The 26,120-nt window shown below is 52.5% G+C and overlaps 1 long non-coding RNA gene across 1 annotated transcript; it reads right to left on the reverse strand.

The window, feature by feature from the left end:
* Nucleotides 1-11,448: 11,448 nt before the first annotated feature.
* On the reverse strand, nucleotides 11,449-14,254 carry LOC111092892. Its single transcript, XR_005355802.1, has 2 exons — nucleotides 12,828-14,254; nucleotides 11,449-12,158 (listed from the first exon to the last, which is right to left on the reverse strand). It is a non-coding gene; the product is annotated as an uncharacterized LOC111092892 (long non-coding RNA).
* Nucleotides 14,255-26,120: the final 11,866 nt, after the last annotated feature.

The following is a 26,120-nucleotide window of genomic DNA, read 5'->3' on the forward strand; positions in this document are numbered from 1 at the left end:
GTAGATGGTGGTGTATTTATATTTATATTTGTAAGCTGGACTATTATATACCCATGAAAACAAATAGCACTTATACACCACGAAGCAGCAGAATGTCACAAGCAGGGCCAAGTGCGAGCAGCCAGACACAAAAGAATACAGCCTGTATGACTCCACTGGATGAAGTTCAAGAAGAAGACAAACTAAATGATGGTTAAAGATGCTTACTTAGGGATGCCTCGGTGGCTCAGTAGTTGAGCGTCTGCCTTTGGCTCAGGGTGTGATCCCACAGTCCTGGGGTGGAGTCCCAAGCCGGGCTCCCTGCGTGGAGCCTGCTCTTCCCCATACCTGCATCTCTGCCTCTGTGTCTCTCATGAATAAATAAATAAGATTAAAAAAAAAAAAAAAAGGATGCTTAGTTAGATCACAAAACTCCTAAAAGAAAAAAAAAAAAAAGCAAAAGGGGTTAATATGAAAGTCAAGATAGTGGTTATTACTTCCAGGGGTGAGGATGGGGGTGGACAGTGAGGATCTCAGCCTGTGGGTCGTGTTCTGTTCTTAGTCTTATATGCTGGTTATAAGGATTTTTTTTTGTAATAATTTGCTAAGCTGTGCACTTATATTTATGGGCTTTCCATTTGCATTATATTTCACAATAAAAATATTTCAATAAAAGAATGGATGTATGCAGCAAATATGGATTCGGTATTTAAGTACCAAATATGGTAGCACATAGGGCTGGCATTTGAACCCAAGGCTTCCACCCCCAGCCTGTGCTAAACCACTGGGCATGGGGTGAGGGTGGGGTGATTACGAGAACTTCAGACTTTAGACTAATGAACAGCACAGGCTAAGACCCTTCACACCCACTCAGCTAGTGGGATGCTCTGACTTTAAGTCTACACTCACCCTAAGCCGCAGGGAGGAATCGAGAAAGGTAGACACTCAGGAATAGCAACAACTCCGCCAGTGGGTTGGAGAGATCTCTACAGGTGCCTCACTAAAATAATAGTGTGGGTCAACTGGGGGGATGGCCCCGTTCATCTCCCCTCCCCGACTCTATGCCGTTACTATATGACACTGCAGCTCCTCCCAGTACAGACGCAGGGTCAGTTTCCCCACCCCTTGAGCCTTGGACACTTGCTTTGGCCAGTATGATGTGGCACAGGGGACAGCAGGCCAGGTCCAAGCCTTGGCCCCAAGAGACCTGGTGTTCTTCGTTCGTGCTCTTGAGCTTCTGCCATTGTCATGAGAAGAACATGCCCTGCGTTATCTTATTGGAGGATGAGAGATTCCAGATGCAGAGCTGAGGGCAGCTGAGACCAAAGGAGAGCCAGCTACTCCCAGATATGTGGGCAAACTCAGTCAAGATCAGCCAACCCTCATCCGTGTGATTTGTGAACTTGAATAATAAATTGTTCTAAAGTACTGAATTTGGGTGCTGTTTGTTATGTAGAAATAGCTAACTGATACTCTGTCTGTAGATAGCTGTGGGGTCTGGAAGAGGGTCCTGAAAGGAGATGCCCAGGCTGGGAAGTGATCCATGCCAGTCTGCCCAACACTCCCAGCTTTGCTGAATTCCCTTCCAGGCTCCAAGCAGCCTTCACCTCATCATCACCACTGAGGCTACTGATGCCTGGTATGCAAAGAGTACTCCTGCCAGGCCCTTGGTTTAGCATCGTACACTCCTAACCCACTTAACTCTTGCAACAGCCCTACGAGGTAGGTAGGTGCTGTTACCACCCCTGCTTTACGGTAAGAAGGCTGAGAACAAGTGGTTAGTTGGCTAGCGCCAGGTCACATGGCTCATAAGGGAGAGCTGTAATCTGACATCAGAGCCTGTGCTTTCTTCACCTGTGCTATCCTCCTGCCCATCCCAACCTGCGCCCCTAAGAGCACTTTCCCAATTTCAGGACACCTTAGCATGAAGATTGTGCTCAGTAGCAATCATGTCCCAGGAGAACATGGTTCCTATGGGTAAACAAGATGCCAATTTATAGGAAACAGCATAAAGGACGCTTTGCAATAACTCCTAAACAGGCTGAAGTTTATGGAAAGAGAGTTTGTCATTCTGACAGAGAATCTTGGAATATTTGGCTTGGAAGGGACTTCAGAGCTAATCCAGTTCAACTTTCAGAGTCTTTTTTAAAGCCATAGAGTCTTTTTCAAATGAAATTTGATACAGAAACCCAATATATGAAGAAGACCAAAGCCAAGCTCTTCAGGCTGGGAGGCCAGGGCGCTCTACTTCAGACCCGGGGGTACCCCTGGGGTTCTACGGAGAGCTATTTGAGAACCACTTTGAGGAGCCAGTCAGGTCATTGGCTGATGGGTAAGAATCTAAAGGTCATAGAGCACTAGCATAGAAGAGCCAAGACTTGAACTCAGATTCCCTGCCTCCCATCCCTGGGCTTGCTCTTCTGTTCCAAGCATTCAGGAATTAAAAAAAAAAAAAAAATCCAAAAAGAAAGGCATAAACCAGATGTTTTTTAACATCCATTTTTCAAAATGGCACACTTGGCTTCTCACCTCATCACTAGGACAGAATTGTTTCAATCATGAAATTTCAAGACTCTGTTTTATCAATTTGTTGTGTTTAGCTGGGGGTCCCCTGGGACCCTGCCCTCTTTTCCCTGGGATCATCTCCCTTGACTCTTACCCTCCCACTCTGCTGCGCAGTCCTTGTGTGTAGCTAGCTCCCTGCAGAGCAGCTACCCATGTGAGCAGCTTTGCTCTGGTGCCTTCACGACCTCCTCTACCTCCTAGGGGGGTGGACAGGCTGCAGGTGTCTGCAGATGAGAGAAGATGCTCCGGAGTGTTCCCCAGGTCCAGAGGGAGCCAGAGAGGACCAGGGACAGAGCTGAGAGTCTGGCACTGGATGTCTCTGGGTTTTGCCTGCCCGGCTCCTTCTGGAAACAACAGCTGGTTATTCTTCTCTGGGGGGGCTGCTGATCCCCGATTGCAGTCCATGAAGTTTGGATGGGCTGGAGCACCGGCTGTCCTGGAGGCTCCCCGTCCACTTGCTGGGGTTCAGGTTCTCTGCTGCTAAGTTGTATTCATTGCCTAGGGCTGCTGTAACAAATCACCATGACCTGGATGGCTAAAACCACAGCAATCTCTTCTTTCACAGTACTGGAGGCCAGAAGTCTGGAATCGACGTGTCAGCAGGGCCACACTCCCTCTGAAGTGCTGAGGAACCAGGGCAGTGCCTGTCCCTGGACTTCTGGTGGCAATCCTTGGGCTTCCTCGGTTTATACATACATCACTCCAACCTCTGCCTCCATCTTCATATGGCCTTGTCCGTCCCGTGTGTGTCCATGTCCAGATTCCCCTCCTCTTAGGAGGACACCGCTCATTGGATCAGGGCTCATCCCAGTCCAGTAAGATATCATCTTGATCATACCCACCAAGACCCAATTTCCAAACAAGGGCACGTTCAGAGGGGCCAGGGGTTAGGACTTGAACATATCTTTCCAGGGGATGCAGTTCAACCCCCCAACATAAATGAGTTATGTGCATACTAGGTAGTGGCCTCCTGGGATTTTTGTGAAATGAATGTGAAATAAACCCAACCAAATGACAGTCTACCAGCTTCATCTCCACTAGGTCTACCACGGGGGACCCCACAGCACCCACGTGGGCTCCCCCTAAAAGCAGGTTTCTAGTCCTTTGTGCTAGTCTCTTGATGGGGATGGGTCTGTCTCTTCCTTATCTCACCCTGGGCACCTGGGGCCACTCCGGGGGGCGGTGGGGGGTGAGCGAGTGGACAAGAAGCCTTGAATCCATCTGGGAATCCTTTCAGTTTGCCCTCCAAATATGCCCTGGACCCTACCCCTTCTCTGCCCCCACAATTCCCGCCTGGCCCCAACACCCTTTGGCTGTTCTGGCACCTCCTGTCATCACAGAGAACTTTCCAAACAGAAATGGATCATCTCACTCCCTGGCTCAAAGCCCACCTCTCTGTCTTGAGACCCTACTAATCTCCCGCTTATTTCTTTAACAGCCTGTATCCCCGTGGAAATCACCCTGGGGTCTGCTGTCTCTACCTACTGTGAGGGAGTCCCTCTGGGGCACAGCCCACCAGGCACTGGCCCTCAGTATCTAGAGGAGCATGTGGCAGAGTTGGTGTCATAAGTGGTCAACCTCTATAGTCCCATGTGACCCCTACCTAGAAGGGCCCCAGGCTTGGTATAAGGCTCCGCTGTCACTGTCAGAATTCTCAACACTTTTTGAATGAGGGTCCCATATTTTCATTTTGCACCAGGACTTTTAAATCATGTAACCTGTCCTGGTGTCTGGTAGATAGAAAGTGCTCAGGAGATAATGACTGAATGGAGTCCTTGGTGGGGGGAAGACTTTGTGCCTTGCCCTCTCCTACCCCCACCCCCACCTCCAATCTCCTTCTTAGAGACTAGGCCTAGATCCTATCCAATCTTAATTAAGCAGAGAAGCAGAAATGGGGAGATTGTTGGGGAGGGTGGGGTAGGGAGCGGGGTAGGACAAAAAGCCCACTTGAATCTCCAGCCTCTGCCCCTGGATCCCTGAAGACACCTCAGAAATAGCAATAACAGCGCCCTGCAACCAGGAAGGGCTGTGGGACAGGGGGAGGAGGAGACGGGCTGCAGGAACCCCCCTGACTTTCCCCTGGCCCCTCAGGCACCCACATGATGAGCTCACTCATTGTGCAGGGCACACCTGGATGGCCAGGTGCAGGCCTGCACACTTGTGCACCTGTGCCACCAGCAGTAGGAGGGGCCACTAGCTCACTGGGTCTAGTATCCCTGAGTGGGGTGCAGCCCACTCATTCTTTAAAATACCTGAACCCCAGAAAGCGATGTCAGCCCCTTTCTCTCCTTCTAATCATGGCCGGGAGCAACCCTCCCCGAAACCCACCTCCCTCTTGCCAAGCTCTGATTTTAAGAGCAGGAGCTGCTGTGGTCTTGCTGCTTCCGGCAGGCAGCATGATCCAGCTAGGATTTGATGACATGTTGCTTGTCACTGTATTTCTTTTCATGGTTATTTTTTCTTACTATGGACCTATTGTTTTGGTTTTTTCCCCATTTACATTGGTGACATAAATATTTCTTATTCAGTTGAAAGCATTTAAGTTAGGAAAAGGGAAATGGTAGCAAGGTGGCAGTGGCTATGGCGAAAGTTGTAGGGGATTCCGGAGAGAAAAGGGGCACTTCCGAACTTTGGTCCCGGCTCTCATACAGAAGGGACATTGAGGCTCAGAGCAGGGTGGGGATGTGTCTGGAGTCCCACAGAGGGCCTTCGGTGACTCCAGTTGACCACTCATAACGCCTGTGACTCATGGTGAATCAAAGGCTGGGCTGTCACTTTCCTCCCAGAAACCCCCTTTCACCAAGTCCCTCAGGGACCCCTCTCCCCTTACATCAGGGCTCCTTGGCCCATTAAAAAACCCAGGCTGCAGGCACATCCTCCTTAGCAATCCTCAGACAAGCAGGTCTGGAGACTGGAAATCATGTTCCTGCTTTGAAAACTGCCACTGACTGCCTTTCCCACCTTCTGCTCAGCAAATCTTCACAGGCCGTGTTTTAAATACTCTTTCTCCTTTTGCTGTGATCAAAGGACCTGCTTGTTCCCCTGATAGGTGACAAAAGATGTCAGAAAGACTAATGAGAGAATGTGGTTGCCGCCCCCCTTCCTCTCTCCCGGAAGAAGGAGGATCACAGGGCAGAGCTTCTTGGGCTGGGTGGCGTTGAGGATTTAAGCAGGGGAGAGATAAGGGCAGAGGCTAGGGCAGGGATGGAGGAGGGGGCCTCAGGCAGGCTGATAATTTGGCGCCAGGGGTTGACATCAGTTGGGTGGGCCTCCCAAGCATGAGTTTCCCCTTCTGGGCAGAGCATCCCAATTTCACTTTAGAATAACCACCCTGCCTCCACCATGATCTGGTTCAGGAGGCATGGCTCCAGCCCCAGCTCCACGGAGCTATGGACTGTGTATGTGACTCAGACCTGGCCCACTGGAGTCTTCTATTCATTTGGCCCCATAGTGGGGATGTGAACCAATCAGAACCATGGAGAGGGAATCATGGGGCTCCAAGGGGACCGAGGGCTAGGAGGGAGGACAGCACTTGTGACCGGTCTTGGTGAGATGGGGATGTAAGCCTGGAGCTGCCGGGGAGTTTGCCCAAGAGGAACTAATGGAAATAGAGCCCAAAACTGGAGAGAGAAATGGCCCACTGAGTCGTGAAGAGCTTAAGCTCCTAGATCAAACCACACCTGAATACGAACACAGGAAACGCCTTTTTTTGCTTCAACTGCTGAGTTTTTTCTTTCATTGTTACAAAAGACGGCCATTTCATGATCATCTTTCATCATCTGAACATGTGTCTTCAGGTGCCTTGCTCCCTACCGTGACCCCTCCCTATCCCCAAGGATCTGACAGATATAATTTCTTCCATCACATTTCTTTTTTTCTTTAAGGCTTTATTTATTCATGAGAGACAGGAGAGAGAGAGGCAGAAACACAGGCAGAGGGAGAAGCAGGCTCCGTGCAGGGAGCCCGACGTGGGACTCGATTCTGGGACTGCGGAATCATGTCCTGAGCTGAATGAAGGCAGATGCTCAACTGCTGAGCCACCCAGGCACCCCTCTTCCATCACATTTCTAAACACAATTTCAGCTCCATTCACATTCATCACACACCAACACTTTGCTGTGTTTCTTTTGGAGGGCGCAAGTTCAGTTGGGGAAACTGAGGCTCACTCAAGTGGGTTATAGACAGAGAGTTCTAGGATAAGTCACACCCCTGGAGCTGTCTCTGCCTGGGTATCTTCCCACCCAGGAGACAGCCTAGAGGAATGGATCAAAAGTCCTCACAGCCTTGTGACTCCTATAACCTATAATCACTCTCCCAGAATTTAACAATCCCATTTTATAGTTTCAGAGACTGAGGCAGCAGGGACAAGGAACATGTGATACTCTCATCTCCTTATCCTGACACACACTCAGCACTTAACCTTCTAGCTAGGAGAGAGGGAGACTGACCACTCATAACATTGATTGTGATCCTGGATCCAGCCATGCCTGAATGCCTTAGATCTACCTCTTGGAATTTCAAGAGCTAATAAATCCTCCTTCAAGATTTATCTCAGGGGACACCTGGGTGGCTCAGCAGTTGAGCATCTGTTTTTGGCTCCAGGGTTCTGGGATTGAGTCCTGCATTGGGCTCCCTGTGAGAAGCCTGCTTCTCCCTCTGCCTATGTCTCTGCCTCTCTCTCTGTCTCTTGTGAATAAATAAAATCTTTTTTTTAAAAAAGGATTTATTTCAGGATTTTGTCACAACCCAAAGAGCCCTGATTATATAGCTGCATTCAAATCTCTGAGGGGCCATGTATATGGGACAAAAGGAACAACTGTACCCACCCAGCCCCAGAGGCAGGAAAAAGACCTGTCATGGAAAGTTCAGGCATTCCATGGACTTCCCCAGTTATCCAGGTGGGTCAGAGTCCCTAGAAGCAGTGGGAGGGGAGACTGGCAATGTGGAGACATGGTAAAAAAAAAAAAAAAAAAAAAAAAAAAAAAACAGCATGCACGGGATGGGCACAAATGCCAGGACAAGGTGCCCCTGGAAAAGGGCCTGGCCTTCTAGGAACTAGGGCCATAGATACCCCAGACCAATGTTTCTCAAAGTGTGGTCTGTGAGCCAGCATCAGGGTCACCTGGCAATTTGTTAGAAATGCATCCTCTCAGGCTCTGCCTCAGACATACGGAATCAGAACCTGGGTGTAGGGCCAGCATTCTTATTTTCGTAAGTCCTCCAGGTGATTCTGATGCTGCACAAAGCTTTAGCACCACTGGTTTGGACATTTCGAAAAATTAACTATACTCGGTGAAGAGAGGAAGGTATTTACTATCAAGAAGAGATGTGGGGAGCCCAGCACCCAGCTACTAATCTTTCCTGCTCACAAGTGTCTCAGGGACCTTCAGCAGCTACGGAGGCTGGTACGGGGACCTCCACGCCTCTCCCATGGGCCCGCACCGAGCCAGAGAGCAAGGCTAGGGGTAGCCATCACTGCCAAGTTCCTCGGGGCTCATCTGCCTCAGTCCCCTTCTGAGGACCCCGTGCAGCAGCCTGCCAGGATGGGCAGAGAGAGGAGGCACGGCCCAAGGGGCGTGAGTGGTGGGCAGAGGTCCACCAGGTGGACTTTACCGTGACACGCTAGGATCATATGCCAGTCAGATCCCCGACTGCAGCTCTGTCCCTGACTCAAGTTCAGTAACTCCGCCTCGAGGTAGTCAGGATAAGGCTGGGTTTTGTGGCAGTAACAAACGAATCTGACATCTCAGTAGCTTAACATATGACTCGTAACTTTCCTGTTCTCACAAAACCCAGAGCAAGTCGGGAGACTTTTGGGACAATGCAATGTCTCAGCAGACCAGGCTGCTTTGCTCTTACGGGTGTGCTGTCTCAGTCCAAGCCTTCTGGGGCAGAGGGAACTGGAAAGACCCACATAGACGAAACCCGCATAGACACTAAACATTTGCACCCTTGTCGTCCACTGGCCAAAACTAGCCTTGTGGCCCCAACCAGCTTCAAGGGGGCCTGGGACACACAGGAAGCATGTGGAGAGTTGGTGATCGACAGATATCTCTGCTACCTACCTGTTGGACACCCCCAGCCACAGCCCACTCTGTCACCTCCTGTGGCATCCCTCGTTTCCTCAAAAACACCCACTAAGGACTGACAGCTGGGCACTGGGCACAGCATGGGATGTGGATGGGCATAAACAGGACAGACACGGCCCCAGTCCTTCAGGAGATGATGGATGGAGGGTGGAGAGCTGGAAGATTGGGCAGATCCTCCTGAACGTTCCCTGGACCCACGTTTCTGTGCCACCCTCCTTCCTGACTCGCCAACTACATTTAATCAGCTTTCACCCCTTGGGGATAATAACCTAATCAACCAATAATAATGAGAAGTGTGAGAGGGACGCCTGGGTGGCAAAATGGTTAAGCATCTGCCTTTGGCCCAGGGCGTGATTCTGGAATCCCAGGGTCGAGTCCCACATGGGGCTCCCCACAGTGAGCCTGCTTCTCCCTCTGCCTGTGTCTCTGCCTCTGTCTCTCATAAATAAATAAAATCTTTTTTAAAAAAATGAGAAGAAAAAAAAAAATGAGAAGAAAAAATAAATAAATAAATAAAAATAAAAAAATGAGAAGAGTCTCAGATTGGTGAGCCCTCCCTCACAGCCCAGGGCATTGGGGCCAGGATTCAAATGCCATCTGTCTGATTCCCATCTTCCAGTCCCCTAAGTGGCCCTTCCTCTTCCTACCTGGGTGAGCAGTCCCTACAGAATTTCCCTCAAACTTTTTTCTTCTTTTTAAGTAGGCTCCATGCCCAGTGGGGAGCCCAACAAGGGGCCTGAACTCACAATCCTGAGATCAAGACCCAAGCTGAAATCAAGAGTCAGGCGCTTAACCAACCAAGCCACCCAGGTGCCCCTAAGCCTTTTAAGCTTTCTCTGAGAATGTGGGGATCTGACAGCCAGCTTCCCTGTCATAGCCAACATTAACCAGGCTTGGCCTCCAGCCAGTCTCATCTCCTGAAGACAACTTGAGCCAGCCCAGCCTGATCTCCCAGGCATCCTTGGAACAGGCTCCTGGCTTGGGTCATTCCAGAAGGGCCGCTCTGGGATGCGGACAGGGCCCGCTCCCAGCCCCTCACCTCCCACCATCCTTTCTCCAGACTTAGATGTAGTTGAAAAGCTTACCACGGGACCAGCAAGGCCACCACTGCCACCATTAGAAACCTGATCCAGCGTCGCTGATTAAAACCAGGAGGGGGTTTTAATCAGCCGGGGCCATATGCTATTTAACTGAAGATGAAAGTACCAATGATAAGCATCATCTCAGAAAGGATGTCGTTAAAGGAAGAGCAGAACAGCGAGTGGCATCTTTTATCATTACAGCAGCCCCTCGCCAAGCTCTCGTTAGGGGCTTTGAGGACCATCTGGGCCCTGTCTTTATTATGCAGCGCTTACAGTGTCATTGTGTTTGAGACGGCTCCCGAGCCCACGCCACGCTAAACTTCTAAATATACAATTAATGCCTATTAATTATAGTTTTCAAACCAGCAAAATGATCCTTCATTAACTTAATCGCCTCTTCTATTTTATCAGGAAATTGTATTCTCGCTTTCCATAATCCTTGCATCTGAAGCCTCCCGGGTGGCGGGTGGCACATGAGGCTTGGCTGCCCAGCTAGGGGAAGGCCTGCCTGTCCTCTGGCCATCTCGACACCCCAACCCACCCCCACCATGCCACACTCCGCCACGAGACGGGAAGCCACGGGGCCCTGGTCAAGCTGCATCCTAGGTCCTCTGGAATTGGATTTAAACCAGGGTGGGTGGGGGTGGGGGATAGAGAGCCTTACCTTCCTCATCTGTAAAATGGACTTGATAGAAAGGCTACCCCACAAAGTCACCATGAGGATTAAATGGGCAGTGCTTTGCCTCCAGGGGGATTTGGGCACCGTGGCATCACGGATGGCCCAGAGCAAGGAACGGGCTGCTTCCTCACCCCAGCTCCATGGGTCCCCCAGCCCAGCTAGGCTGCTAAAACCCTATTCCAGCTTTCTATAGATTTGAAGCATCTCGACACTTCTCTCCCTCTGTTGCAACTTCATTTCCACACCTTTATTTTAAGCCCTGTCACCTCATCTCATTTGTGCCTTAAAGTAGTTTACAGCTAAGCAGAGAAGACAAGTAGTTGAATACAAGGGATGTGTGGGGAGCCTACGAGGAACGTCTGCCCCAGCCTTGGGGGTCACGGAGGGCTTCCTGGGGGAGCTGGTCTTGAAGGAGGTGTGTGGCACAGGAGGCACAGACCCACAGCCACCTGCCGTTCCAGTGTGGCCACCAGGGAGTCCAGCAAGCACAGGCTCACCTGGCCCCAGCAGAAGCACATCCTGTGCTGTGCCCTGTCTTCCTGCCTTCTCCAGTCCTGCAGGGGCCTGCCTGCAAGCACACAGCTTCAAGTGGGGGTGGGGGGCGTCAGCACCCTTGGAGAAGCACCCGAGACTCAGGCCTGGGATAGAGCCCTGTGTCAGGCTCCCTGCTCAGCGGGGAGCCTGCTTCTCCCTCTCCCTCTGCCCCTTCCTCCGCCTGTGCTCTTTCTGCCTCACACTTTCTAATAAATAAAATTTTCGAAGACAAAAAAAAAAAAAAAAGGTGGAGAACCAAGTCTCAGTAATTGGATAAGGGGTAAGGGCAAAGCTGCAGAGGATGCCCAGGTTTCTGGCTTAGGCTACTCAGTGGACTGTATCCCCCTTTACTAAGCTTGAGACAAGTTTTGGGGTAGGATGGAGAGTTTGTTCGGGGGCATGCAGTTGGAGCCCCTTGTTAACTGCCTAGAGATGGTTGTCAAGGCCATGGCAGTGGATGAGATCCCCAGAAGTGAGGCTGTGGAGAAGAAAGGGGGTCAGGACCAAGACTAGAACGATGTCACCATTTAAAAAATGTTTTATTTCACAATACTTACAGATTCTGCAGGGATAGTACAAGAGGTCCCAGGTACCCAGTTCCAATGCAGTAGTTTGTAAAGGAGGATTCTGCAAAGCCTCAGGAGAAGCTAGAGGGTCCCATAGGGCCTGATGTCAAGAAAGTTCTTTCACTGAGCATTCAGTTTGGTTGCAAGAGAAAGTGGTTTGCACAAGCGACAAGTTGATTTCTTCCTCACTGAATAGTCTAAATGGAGGTGTCCAGGTCTGCGGCAGAACTCCTATTCCTCGAGGGCACAGGCTTCCTCCAGCCACTCCACCGTCTCCAGGGTAATGTCCTTGTCCTCATGGTCCAGAGCAATGGCTGGAATTCCTGCTATCACATCTGCTTTCCAGGCAGCAGAATGGGAGAGGGGATGGAGGAGAAAAGGGACAACAGGAATAGACAAGCTAGCTCTTAGAAAAGATTCCCAGAGCTGCCACAGGACACCCCCTTGCGTGACAGAATTGAGTTGCGCGGGAGTCTTGAGAACCGTAGTCTTCGTTTTTGAACTCAAAACCAGAGGCTCCGTTGCCAACAAGAAAGGGAGAAGGCGTACAGGGGAGCCACAAGCAGCCTGTGCCTGGAGTCCCAGAGCAGAAGAGCGGAGGAGATTATGAAAGGGAGACGAATACAGTCCCCGTGATGAGACACAGCCACGAGGTCAGGAAGAGCTGCGGAACCAAAAAGTCAACGGCAAGCTGGTGAGGACGGAGCCCTGGACGCTGCCTTCTCTACTTTTCCCAGAGGTGGCTTCGGTCAGGTGTGTGTGTGGGGGGGGGGGGGGGTGCAGAAGACAGAGGTGATGGCCTTAAGGTGCTCCACAGTCCGACCAGGGGCCATGGTAAGGCAAGCAGGGCGAGGGGACCGGGGTGACAAAGGACCGCGGTGCGCTGGGGCGGCGAGGAGGAGGTTCTTGCGGCTTCTGGGGCCACGAGGCCGGCGTGTGTGTGTGTGGGGGGGGGGGGGGGCTGGAGAGGAGCGACACCCGAGGTCTGTGGGGAGCCTGGGAGTGGACGCGGGGCGGACGCGGGGCCGAGGCGGCGCCACCGGGGCGGGACCCCTGCCTCCAACGCCGCCCCAACGCGGGCACCTGCCCCAGCCTCGAATGTGTGCCGCCGCATCCGCAGGAGGCCGTCGCACCTTCGCCTCTTCCCCGCGGGCCGGGGCACCGCAGGCACGGGCACGAGGCCGCACGAGCACACGACGCCAGCGACCCGAGGCCGCCGCGTGGCGCACTTGTGCGTCTGTCAGTCCACTTCCATCGGCCGGCGGCCGCGAGCCCCTGCGGACCGCCGCCCCGCGCGACCAAGGCCCACCCGCCACGCCGCCCCACTCCTCACCGCCCTACTGGCGCTTCTCGGGATCACTTCGCAAGAAACGACGTGACCTCCAATCTCCATCTCCAGGATTTTCTCGTGAGAAAAGCCAAGCAATGAGGGCGCCCAGGCTGGGCAGCGGCAGGCGCCGGGTGAGCGGGGCCCGCCGACGCCCTCCCGGGCCGGGCCTCGGTCTGCGCTCCGCCGTCCTCAGGCACCCGCCAACATGGCCGCCGCCGCACGGCTCACAGCCCGCCCACACACTTCCTCCGGAGCCCATTGGCCAGAAGAGGGTCACGTGACATCGCCTCAGCCAATCACTGGCAAAGGGGATGGCTTGGCCGAAGGGGCTTGGACAAATCATAAAACGAGTGCAGGAGGCCTCCTGCTTCTTTGCAGGTGTTTTAAGAAGGGGAGCCCGAGGCCGAAGGGAGGAGACGGCGAAGAAGAAGAGCACGAAGAACCCGAATCCCTCATGCCCAAAGAACGGCTTTACAAACTCAAATGTTCATATTTGGTTATGTTATAGATATTAAAACGTCAAATAGTGAAAAGACAGAGCTGGTTGATCCTGCGTGTCTTTCATTCATTCATTCATTCATTCATTCATTCACATAACAAGCATACATTGAGTGTTTACTATGCCCTCGCCCGCAGGGAGCTCACAAGCTACTTGCTGGGTCTGGGCGGGCAGATAAGAAAAAAACAGAGCACTGAGCAAAGGACAGGCTGGCAGAGGCACGACGTAGGCATCCCCTGATGCAGCTGTTTCTTCACCTACTATGCACCTGCACCCCTCCCAGCCACCTAGGATCCTGCCGGCCCCACACAGCCACTCTCCTCCAGGAAGTCTTTCCTGATTCCCCAGGCGTCCAGGATCTACTCTGTCCCTGAGACCCCTGCGATCTTGGATGGACCAGGCGCAGGGCTGCCACTGCCTTGGCTGCCTCTGAGGTGTCCTGTCTGTTTGTCCTGTCCTGTCCTGTCCTCCATTAAGGCTGAGGGATCCAGAGGGAGGGGGCGGTGTCCCCAGAGCTGACCCACAGCCTAGGCTGACCTGGCAGGCCCAGGCCCAGCCCTCACACCTGCCTCTGGGCTCCTCCTCTCCCTGTCTCTCCCATCGATTTCTTATTTCATAAAAATCAATTTCTGTCCCGTTTTTGCCATGTACATAAAAGACTATGGCATCAATTAGCCTTAGTTCTCTCTCTCTCCCCCTCTCTTTTTCTTCCTCGTCTTTTTTGGAAACCTCTTTGTAGGGAAAATCTCATATTTCAGCAATTTGCATTATCCACACACTCAGCTTTGAAGTTCTAAGTTATGGTAAGAAAAGGACCCACTTATCTGCCCATAAAAAATGTTCAAAGCTTATAAATTCCCTGAAACAGATGTACATTATCATTGGATTTGCCTTTCTTTTTGCTAGAGCATGCCTAATAGAGTTTCGGCCGCCCCCTGGCCCCCTTCCCCCGCCCCTGTTAGCATCTTGTCTCCACAGAAGCCCGCTCCCTACTGGGCCAGACTGACTTCAAAGGTCCCAGGCTGTCTGTTAGAAGCAAAGCACAAAGTGGGAACATAGGGGCCTTTTAAATCCCCCGCGTTTAAGTCAATATCATGCCTCCCTTCTTTCCCCTCTTCTGGTGGAGGGACATAAGTCAGCCATTCCTTTTCTGCCTTCCCGAGAGCCAATTCAGCAATTACCAGAGAAAGAGAGAGAGAGAAGAGAGAGAGAAGAGAAGAGAGAGAGAGAGAGAGAGAGAGAAATTGAGGACTCTTTCTCTCTCAGCCTCTGTCTTTGCCCTCTTGTTCTTTCCAACTTTACTTTCTGTTACTTCCCTCACTTAAAATGTCGTTCAACAACAAGGGAGGTATCACTGATCCCTGGTGTAGACAAACAAGTGGATCCTTAGTGCATTTGTGGGTTAAGAGTGTCACCAGCAACTTCTGACAGGCTGACATTGTGTCCTCTCCAGGCTCTCGTCATAATCTCCACAAAGTGACCAGAGGGCAGGCCCTAACCACCCTCCCCGCACCTGACCTTCCAACTTCTTGATGTGTCCTCAGAGTAATGAGCAAACTCTCCACCATGACCTTCCACCCCTGTCCACAGGCCCTGCCCATCCTGGGTGTCCTCCTTGCTGTGTTCAGCCTCACTGGCTTCCATAAGTTCGTTCAATGGCCCACGCTTTCTCCCACCCCAGGGCCTTTGCTCAAGCTTTTCACCTGGCTATTTCCTCCTTAACCTTGAGGTCTCTACCTGAATGTGGCTTCCTGGAGAGGCCCTCTCTAAACCTGGTCTCAGTCATGTCCCTCTGTTATTCTCTCACATGCCCCCCCAGAACTGATCACAGTTGAAAATAATGTAACTTTTGTGGGACTGTTGCTCCCCTACTAGATTGAAAGCTCTGTGAAGGGAGGAAGGAAGGATGTCTATTTTATTTGGTGCTAAGCATGGCTCCTGGCACAGAGTAGTTGCTCTGTAAATATTTGAGAGGACACATGGAAAGAGGAATCTAGAGATGAATTTGGAACAGGTTTGGTCCAGGGAAAGGTCAGCTGGGCCTGAGAGGAACCTCTCTGAACAGTGAGTACCAAGGTTGGGTCCCCTTTGGCTCTGACCGGGCTTAATCTCGCAGTGGTCAGCTCCCAGAGACAGATTTGTGGTAACCAAACCACACAGCAAGGTTGAGTGAGATACGTGAATACTAAATTCTCCACAGTGAAGGAGGGAAGGAAGGAAGGAAAGAAGAAATGGAGGAGGATGGGAGGGAGGGAAGGAGGGAAAAAGTTCACATAGACCCCACTAGAATACTCTGGCTAGGAATTTCTGAACAAATTACAATCAGATGTTGCTTTTTGAGGATAGAGTCAGAGGAAATTAAATCAGGTGACAATGGCCATCTGGGGAGGATCTGGACAGGGGACAGAGACACTCAAAGTCACTCAGGTCCCGTGTGCCTGGACTATACTGGGAGCCCATAGGCCAAGCACAGTGGTGTTAGCCCTCTCTTCCATGCTGCCCAGAGCATCCCCGGTACATTCCTGGTGTTCAGTCGGTCCAAATGTTGCTACCCATCCCCGAGGGCAGAATCAACAGATCAGTGAACCAGAGCACAAGTCTGTGAGAGGGGAGGCTCCCTGCACACCTGTCTTTATGAATGCAATCAGCAGAGAACCTAGAGCACCAGGGCAGGTGCTATGCTGGGTCTAGCCCTGGGGCCATGTGGGGAGGCCAGCAAGGCACTGTCCTCCAGTTGCTCTGCAGAGATTTAACTTGTGCTGATCTTTGCAGGGCCTTTGGGATCACAAAATGATCTTTGGTGAGCAAGACAGTGCTTTGGTGGCAATAGATGTTAACTAATCAGAGGCACAAACAAGTATGTACAGCCAACTCTAATTAGTCTTGATTTATGAATTTGCCTACACTCTAAAATGTATTTGTCACCCCCAAATCAATACTCACGACGCTTTCACAGTCAATCGTAGTTATGTGTGGAGCAGCAAAAATTTAAGCCACTTAGACATGCGTGTTTCCAGCTTATGTCAAACACGGCGATGATCTGCCCTCTTGTTTCAGCTCTTACACTACAAACAAGGGTCCCTTCTGTAGTCTATTTTGTGCCACACTTTTGGTACTGTGTGCCTTGCATTGGTGATTTCGCTGTTTAAAATGCCCCCCCAAATGTGGTGCTGACACGCTGTCTAGCGTTCCAAGGCACTAAAGGCTGTGATGTGCCTTACAGAGAAAAATGCATGTTAGATCAGCTTTGTTCAGGCACGAGTTACACTGTCATTGGCTGTGAGTTCAATGTCAACAAATCAACAAGATATTGTAAATCAGGTGTCCTTAAACAGAAACACACACCTAAACAAGGTTAGGTATTGATGGTGGATGTAATGTGGCAACCAGAGGCTCGCAGGAACCTAACCTTTTATGTCCCCTAGGAGCAATGGCTCAGTATTTGTTAATTCAGGGTTAGCAGTGACTTTGCAGCACATAACAGGCTCAACTGTAATTATGAACAAGATCAGTGCTATGAAGAAGGGGACAGTAGGGGACCATCTTGCTGCCACTGGGGTCTCAGGTTTCCCAACGGTCCCACCTTCCAAAACATCCCAAACTCACATTTGCCCAGACTTGGCTGGGGTGATGGCAGAGGAGAGGGTAGGACTGGTCTTTGTTCATCTTTGTCAATGTTTGAAGGCCCCTGGAAAAGGAGGGTCAGGTGGCTAACAGCTTGCCCTCTGCCCCTTCAGGTGTCACTCTGTGTTTAACCCTATCACACATTAACCATGAGCTTGGTTGGTATAAGTCACTTAGCAGAATAGTCAGTTTCCTCACAAGGGTGTCCTAAAGATGTCAGCAGATGCAGGCTGAGCATATAGTAGGTGCTCTATAAGTGATAGAAATGGCAAATTAGACTCCTCCGTGATGCTGGGGCTCAGGGCCTGGTCCCTTGAGGGGCTGGACCAGACTCTCTGAGGACAAGAAGAGTCCCAGATGTGGGGCAGCTAAGAGCTGACCCAGAAGCTCCATCTCCCCCACTGGTGGGGACAAGGAACTACTGGGCATGGCTCTCAGGGTGCCAGTCCTACCACTGCTACATCTGCCACTCCAAGACCCAGCTTGTCTGAACCACAGGCAGCTTCATTATGCAAATGAGATTTAAGGGCCCAGCCAGAGAGGGTGGGTTCTTGCCCAAGTTCCCAGGGCAGGTAACGTCTGGGAGGCATGGAGTGACCCTATTGAAAGTGGAAAGGAAACAGGGCAGGCGAGGTGGCCCTCGAGCGTGCAGCTGACCTGCAGCGGGGCTGCAGCCCAGGCGGGGGCAGGGCAGCCTTCCAGACTGTACCTCCTTTCCCATGAGCCCTGTGGGGCCAGATCCAGATTCTCATAATAGCAGCTGCTATCTCTCGAGGGCCTACTGTGTGCCAGGCTCTGAGCCAAGCACTCCGCACCCACTGGATCATGTACTCTGATCCTCACAATGCCCCAGTGAGGTGGGTACTCTGATGACCCCTGTGTTACAGAGAAGGCAACGGAGACACGGAGAGGGTGGGCTGCTGGTCCCACAGCTGGGAACTGGCAGAAGCAGGTCTCAGTTACAGTCTGCTGACTGCACAGTCCATACTCTCCACCACCTGAGCTGGGCCCCCAAGCCTGCGTTCCGGGGCATGGCTACTGGATCTCAACACCTCCTCAAACTTCACCCACCAAACCAGATGTGCAGCATCCAGGATGTCATATCCAGAGGTTCTGGAGCCACATCCTTCCCCCCGACCTATCTCGGATCTGCAGACAGGAAAGGGCCAAACTCCTAACCTGAATGGTGAGACGCAGCCCAGAGAGGTGGGGGCCACGCCTAGTGCTGGGCCCCGATAGGGCAGTGCTGGGCTTCCCCACGTGTCTGAGAACCCCTTCTCATCAGCAACCTTTAGCTGCCCCCTCCAAGAGAGCCGAGCCATACGGGGATTTGTCCAGGGCATTGAATGTGTAAGAATCTCCTGTATTTCTCCCCTTGCTTACATCTCCTAAGACCCTGGAGCTAAAGCAAAGGGGATCTCATTAGACCTGTTTTACAGAAAAGCAAACTGAAGTCTCTGACTACTGAAGTCACTGGCCCATGGTCAATAGCTCAAAGTAGCCCAGGCAGATGGAACCCAGCCAGAGTCTTTTGAGTTGGGGCTCTTTCTGTCCACTTTGCCTCTTTATGCAGTGATGGCAGGGTCTCATGCAGGATGGCAGCCTCCACGAGGGGCCCCCAGCCAACCCTGGCCCCAGCTAAAGGAGGAATGGGGCCATGTGCTGAGGGAGGATTTCTAGAACTGGCCCCAAGGATCTTCCCCATGAAAATCCTCCCGTGCCTAAACCCTCTTCCATCCCCCACCCCCTGCTGCCTCTGTTAGTGTCCAAAACTCTGCCTTGGGCAGCCCCGGTGGCCTAGCAGTTTAGCACAGCCTACAGCCCAGGGTGTGATCCTGGAGATCCGGGATCGAGTCCCACGTCAGGCTCCCTGCATGGAGCCTGCTTCTCCCTCTGCCTGTGTTTCTGCCTCTCACTCTCTGTCATTAATAAATAAATAAAATCTTTAAAAAAAAAAAAAAACTCTGCCTTGAGCAGGCCCAGGTTTCCGTGGGCATCACTGGGCCCCCCCCAGAAGGTGCTTGAGCATCTTCAGGGTTATGAGCTGAGATGCTGCAGGGCCAAGCCGAGGAAGGCCCACGTGTGCCAGGGTGACAGGGCACCAGGACATTGGACCTTATCTGAAGGGGTGTCACCACAGCTCCTGGGGAATCACTGCAGTGGTGGGAAGGTGAGCCTGGAGGAATTGCATTTTTTGATCTTTGTGAGAAAAAATAACTCAAAGCCCAGATATTTGGGTGACACCTTCAGATTTGGGAAATTAGTTGAAAATGTTTGAGACCCCAGATGGGTCAAACACGACATGTTTGGTGGGCCGTGTTGGGTGTAGCCCGAGGGACCAGGGGCTGGAGGAGGAAGACTGGGAGGCTCAGAGCAGGCAGGGGACAGGAAGGGGAGGAGGGGGACAAGCTCTCAGGGTGTGGGGCTCTGACCACGCACGTGGAGTCACAGCAGATGCTCCTGCTAGACTGCCAGTGACAGGCCTCCAAGAGTCTGGCTGCAGGTGGCTTTGCCTACACAAGCAGGATCACCACAGCGGCCTCTGCAGAGCCCCCGGCCCATGACTGAGGCCGTGGAAAGCCTCTCCCCAGATGTCACAGATGCTAGCCTATCCCCACGTCTCCCAGCAGGCAGCTGAAGCCACAGACTAGAGAGGGGTCCCAGGAGCTGGTCTGGATTCAGCTTCAGGAAGGAGTGTCAACGTGGATGGCACACGCCTCCTCCAGCTTCAATTCTCCCGTCTTTAAAATGGGGACAGTAACCCCTGCCCACCCACAACTGGCGGTTCACAAACACAATAAACATGCAGCCAAATGATCACTGTTTTCCAACAGTGGTGGGATGAGGTTGTGGGGGGAACCCCCAATGCAGTGAGAGGTTGTTCTTTCCAAATAAAGCTCAATTTTGTCCTTTCTTTTTTTTTTAATTTTCTTTAAAGAGTATAAGACTGTAGTTTTCTTCTCTTTTCTTTTCCATTCTTATTTAGCAAAATTAGAAGTCGGTGATGCTGTGTTGTTTTCCCAGACTTTTATCTGAACTGCGACTGCTTTGTAAAACTCCACAGTCAAGGACTCCCCAGCAGGAGAACACCACAAACCTTCCAGTCAATAAAGGACCTGCAATCCCCAGTGTCTTCCCTCCCTCCCCTCCCTCCCTCCCTCCTTTCTCTGACATTCCCTCTTTCCCTTTTAGTGACCACCTACTGTGCACATGCTGGGGCCGGGCAGTGTAGAAGTCCCTGTGTGCCTGCCTGCGGGTCAGGTCGGGGATGTGACAGCCTAGGAGAAGCCAGCAGCCACAGCCGAGAGGCCGACAGCACTGCTGGCTGCCCCTTTGTCTGGGCACCAGCTAAGTTGGTTCCAAGAAGTGAGGCCTTGTTGTTAAAAGAAAAAAATAGAGAGTCAGCTTTGATGAACTTATCCAGAATTTTGCAATGAGAACTATCTAGAAATGAGTTTATTTTAGTGGAGCAGGGGGAAATCAAAGCCAGGGGTGCGGTAGGGAGTTGGCAGTGGTAATCCTGTAGTGTTCACAGTCCCTTAGGGCTTTTGTCCTTCTCTGCCCCCTCCTAAGATCTGAGTGGTGGCCCAGGGGTTCTGGGACTGCTGGCCTCCTCTAGTACCTCCCCAGACCCTGGCAGTGACTCTGTGTCTGGATAATCCCACCCTGGTCCTTCTTCGAAATCTCTAACACCCCTCCCTGCATACCTCTTCCCTGCAGACATGAGGGATCAGGACAGGCCCTCCAAAGGGTCAGCCCTTGGGACGCCTGAGTGGCTCAGTGGTTGAGCACCTGCCTTCAGCCCAGGGCGTGATCCAGGAGTCCCTGCATGGAGCCTGCTTCTCCCTCTGCCTGTGTCTCTGCCTCTCTCTGATTCTCATAAAGAAATAAATAAAATCTTTAAAACAAACAAACAAAACAAAGGGTCAGCCCAGATGTGGCTCCCAGCGCAGACCCCTTGCAGGTGCTTGGCCATCACCGAGCCTGCAAAGAGGGTCAGCTGGTGGTGGCATCAAGCCCCTATTTCCCAAGGCCGGCCTTGACCAAGCACCTGAGCGCCTCCTGCAGCAAGCAAGGACCACACAACACAGTAGGAAGATTGAGAAAATCCACCTGCATCTTCCTGAAGAGCCTAAGGGAGGAGGAGGATGTGTGGTGCACACACCAGGGCTTCTGTGGACCTGTCCTAGTTGGGAGCCATGCCTAGGACTCTCCCTAGAGCTGGCTGTCCTTGGGTGCCTGTGGTTTTACCAGGGGAGGGGCAGGAGGGCAACACCAGGAGAACTCAGCCTGCACCTGGAGGGCTGTTACTGAATTATCCAGTTTTGTCCACACCCGAGGGTGTGGTCATGGCCACACGCTCCAACATCAAGAGGCTTTTTGAGGCTCCCACTGGGACAGGGGCATGGGGAGCTCCCTCTGCCTCGTTTATACCTTAGTGGGTATACTCCTCAGGGTAGGGCTGCTAGGTTCCACCCTGCTTGTTTGGCATAGGTCCTGGGTTTCTCACACTGTGACCAGTGGGCCCAAGTGCAGCACCATGCCCTGGTGGGAGGGGGAGCTTGTCAGGAGCCTTGATGCCTGGCGCCACCCCAGACCCACACGATCTCACTCTACAGGGGTGGGCCTGGGTACCTGCATTTAACATGCTCCACAGGAGATTCTTATGATCCCTGAAGTTAGGTGTTTCCCTTGCATGGGACCTTCTGAGGTCATCTGGGGCAAACGCAAGGCTTGGGGTTCTCAACCTGGCTTGCCAGAAGTCACTTGGAAGATGAAACACCTTGATGCCTTGCTGGACCAGTGAATCAGCATCACTGGAGGTGGGCCCATGAACTGGTATTTGTACAAACATCTCCAGGTGATTGGGAACACTCAGGATGAGAGGTAGAGGTGGTGGACACTGCACTCTGCCCTCCCCACCCCTCACCCTCACAGGCTGGTCTCTGCCAAAGTCACGTGTGGGGGGTCTCCCGTCGAGGTAGAGGCCCTCTTGTCTCCACCAGTCTCACAGGCTGAATGCACCAGGATTCTTCCCCTTTGTGGAGAAAAAGTGGAGGGCAATAAGGGCCCAGGGGATGGTCAGTGGGAGATGGGGAATAGAGGCCAGGCTGTGTCATTTCCTCCCTGGGGTCACTTTCTACTAGAAGATGAGTCTCTCACTCATCCCCCTCCTCATGCTGAAGGAAGATGCTGAGTGCAGAAAGCCCTCTGTGGAGACGTACATAAATCAATGGAATCATTCAAGGGCACAAGCCCCAGATGGGTCAGGCTCAGAGGTCTGCTGGTCTGGGAGAGGGGAACAGACCAGATCAGGGCCCCTGACAAGGCAGCAATGAAGCTTTAATGATTGGGGAAGGGTGCCCTTGGCACCGCTTCTAAGGAGTCACTTCTAAAGTATTCACCTGGACCAACCGTATCAGCGCTGCAAAACCAGCCGTGTGTGTGCCGAGAAGGGGTGAAGCTGGGCTGAGCCCACGGGACTTGGGGGGCAAAGGCAGGGCTGCGAGGGCAGAGGCTCGGCGGCTGCGGGGTCTTCGGGGGCACACCACCCCCAGGTGTGGGCCGGGTGAAGCTCTGCCTTCAAGGAGGAGGTGAAGGCGGGGCCAGGGGGGTGTCACCGGTTGCTTACACTGAGCACCCCTCAGGGGTCCCCTTTCATTCCCACGATGCTGACGGGGCTCACAGGAGCAGGGTCATTAGTGGCGGCAGCTGACAGAAATGGTACATGAAGTGCAGGCAGCCCTCCCCTCCTCCCGCCAGCTCCAAGGCTGCTCCCCTCTGGCCCCGTAATGATGTGACATCTACACGCTGAGAACAATGAGGGGGAAGCAAAAGAAACTGCTCCCGTCTGTCTGCTTTGCCAAAAAGTGTAATTGGCACGGCTGGGTGGGAAGTGCATGAGCTCTGGCCGCAGTGCTCCCCGGAGGTGAGAGCAGGCCTGGGAGCAAGAGCGCAGCCTCAGCCGGGCTGGCTGCCTGACACCCCCGATGTCCTCAGGGCCCAGCGACAGATGAGCGGATGCGGATGCGGATGCGGATGCGGGGCACCCCAGCCACCAGCTAGGCAAAGCCCAGTCCTGTCCCCCACCTCCAACTTCTCCAGGCCGAGGAGCTCAGAGCTCAGTGTCCTGGAGCAGCAGAAACAAGCAGTTTCCTCTGGAAAGGATGGCAGATTTGCGATCAAGACAGAACCCCCCCACCCCGGGGGGGGGGGGCGGGATGGGGGACACACATGTGCTCAAAGCCTCACCAGGAAGCGTGCTTGATCTCTTCCAGTTTCCTTTCCCCTCCCTCCCCCTTTCCTTCCTTCCTTCCTTCCTTCCTTCCTTCCTTCCTTCCTTCCTTCCTTCCTTCCTTCCTTCCTTCCTTCCTTCCTTCCTTCCTTCCTTCCTTCCTTCCTTCTTCCTCTCTTCCCTCCGTGGCTCCTCTTCCTTTTTCTCTCTCTTCTTCCTGCAACTTCTAACTATTTGCTACAACTTCCTTGAGCAGTTGTTTACGATCTAGCAGCACTGACGTCGCCCAGGCTCTTGAGCTGAGCCTGTCCATGCTGGCACTGTCCCTCTTGCTCCTGCTGCCGGGCACCGGGACCGGTCACTCGCCAGGCCCCCCAGCGCCCCATGTCTGGCCCGGCCTGGGCTGAGACTCACAGGCCCGGCAGGAGGGGCTGCGGCAAGTCGGTGACAGCACCGGCCTCCGAGCAAGAGAAGGCTGCGCAGCTGTTGGAGGGAAGGGGGCCGCGCTCCAGAGCCGCCGGGGCAAGCTCTCCAAATGCATTAGGTCACAGAGTGAAGGCCTGAGTATGAATACTATGTTACTCCTTGGGTAAAAATAAAAAAGTGGGGGTGGCAAGGGGATTAAGCAGCCAAGGCAGTGTTTTCTTTCTTAAAAATAGATCTGAAATAAATATTGTAAACTGTCAGCGTTTGTCAAACTCGGGCTGTGAGTTCACAGTTACTGTTACAGTTTCCTGTTTCAAACCTTGTTTGAAATATTGGATAAAATAACAAAACGGGCCAGGGGAGCGAGGAATGGGTGGAGCACAGAAGATTTTTAGGGCAGTGCAAATACTTTGTATGGTATTATAACGATGGGTATGTCGTTAGCTATTTGCCCAAACACATAGAATGTCCAACACCAAGAGGGAACCCTGAGGCAAACTATGGACTTTGGGTCATTACAATGGGTACTCCCCATAGGTTCACCCTTGGCAAAAATGGTACCATTCTGCCGAGATGTTGATGATGGGGGAGGCTGTGCATGCATGGGGTGAGGAGTGTGTGGGAAATCTCTGTATCTTCCCCCCGATTTTGTTGTAAACCTAAAACTGCTCTGAAACAAGCCTTTTCAAAGAATTCAAAATTTAAGCAGGGAGGAATCTTACAGAAATGCATTTATTCCTATAAATAATGGCAGCTACCATTTCTGTGATGCTCCCCTGGTCTGGGCATATGTTAACTCAGCAACAACCCTATGGGGTAGGTCTCTTATGATCCCTCTTTACAAAGGGGAAACAGAGATTTGAAAAGTTCCACGTATCCCTTGGAGCACAGAGCACTGAGGAAGTCGGAATTTGAACCCAGGCAGCCTGGGCCCAAAGTCTGTGCTCACAACCACCGAGCCTCACCGGATGGCCCGGGAGGGGGTCAGGGAAGGCTAGACTCTGGGGATTCCGGAAGAAAGCGTTCTTCTTCCTGCATGCCCATTCTGTACTCTCTGAATCTTTAACATGTGCACAGGCTACGATTTTTCAAAATGGTATTTTAAATAAATCCCAGTCCCTAAGAAATAACCACATCCCGGCAGACGTGGGGTGGGAGGGATGGCGTGGGACCCCCTCTCAGAGGCTGAGGGGATGCTCTAAAGCCACCGCAGAGAGACTCCCTGTGTGGACCCAATCCCTGGTTCCTTTTCACCTTGTAGCATTCTAGTCCTGGCTTCCGGCCCCTTTCTTCCCGCAGACTCTGCCCCCTTGCCACCCCAGCAGAAGATCCTTTCCTGTCTGGCCGTGGGGCTCAGAGAGCCAGCAGCACCCATAGACTGGCGAAGCTCCTGGAGGTAGAAGCATAAACCCAGAGAGGGAGAGCCAGCACCCCGCACGTCTCCGCTTCATTCACACCCTGGCTCCTAGCCTCTCAAAGCCAGCTCCCTCCTGCCTTGGTTACATTCCCAGCCGTTTGAGTTGGATGCTGAGTGATAGAAACCCACAGCTCAAAACAAGGGAAGTGCTGACTGAGTGGTGAAGCCCTCCAGGGATTAAGGGGGTCACAGGGAAGACTAGAATCCCAGCTCTGCACCTGCTGTGTGATCTCAAGCGAATTAGTTAACCTCTCTGAGCCGGATGCATTTCCTGAGCTCACTATCAGAAAAAACTCCTTACCAGCCATATTAGACCAAAACCAGAGGCTCTGCCAAAGGGGATGCTAGCTGGCAGCCAGGCAGCAGAGAGGCAGACAGTTGGCCACTCCTTCTTGTGTCCTGCCACTCACTCTCTGCCTGAAAGAATGGCCATGTGGCCCTCAACAACAGCTCCCTGGCCCTGTGGCTCCCTCTGGCTCCCAGGGGCTCCAGCCAATGGGGTCTCAGCAGGATGCAGGGCAGGAAGGAGTGAGGGCGGGATATGGATCTCCCTGTAGGGTCCCCGCAAGGCCGGTTGTATCCCCGCGTGACGGCCACTCACAGCCCCTTCAGGTGGCTCCCCTAGCCCCACCACTCTGTCTGCTGAAGATGACTCCCACCCTCTTTGCACCACACACCGCTAGCCCCAGATCCTGTATTCTTGCGGAGGCTTTGCCCACACTTTGTAAGCATTCCCTCAAATTACCCAACTGCAGTGTGTGTCACGTTTTTCATGGGACCCCGCCTGGTGGACAGTGGTCCTTTTCCTAGTCTTCCCAGGCCCGCATCAGATAAAATTGCACTCTGTGGAGGACGCTACTCCAGGCCCCACCTCTGGCCACTGTCCCCATGGCCCTCCTAGCTTCTAGACTCCAGCAGGCCTCTCCAAATCTGTCAGACCCTAAGTCCCAAAAAAGGGGTTTGAAAAAAACTGCGAATGAGAGGCAAGTGCCTATTCGCATCTGATGGACAGTGGTCTGAACAGGAGGCGCACAAGGTGACATCTGGGCTCAGGAAGTGTCTAGAGAAGCAAGCCACTGACTTCTGTACACTGGA

The sequence above is a fragment of the Canis lupus genome, chromosome 2, assembly GCF_011100685.1.
Source record: "Canis lupus familiaris isolate Mischka breed German Shepherd chromosome 2, alternate assembly UU_Cfam_GSD_1.0, whole genome shotgun sequence".
Classification (NCBI taxonomy): domain Eukaryota; kingdom Metazoa; phylum Chordata; class Mammalia; order Carnivora; family Canidae; genus Canis; species Canis lupus.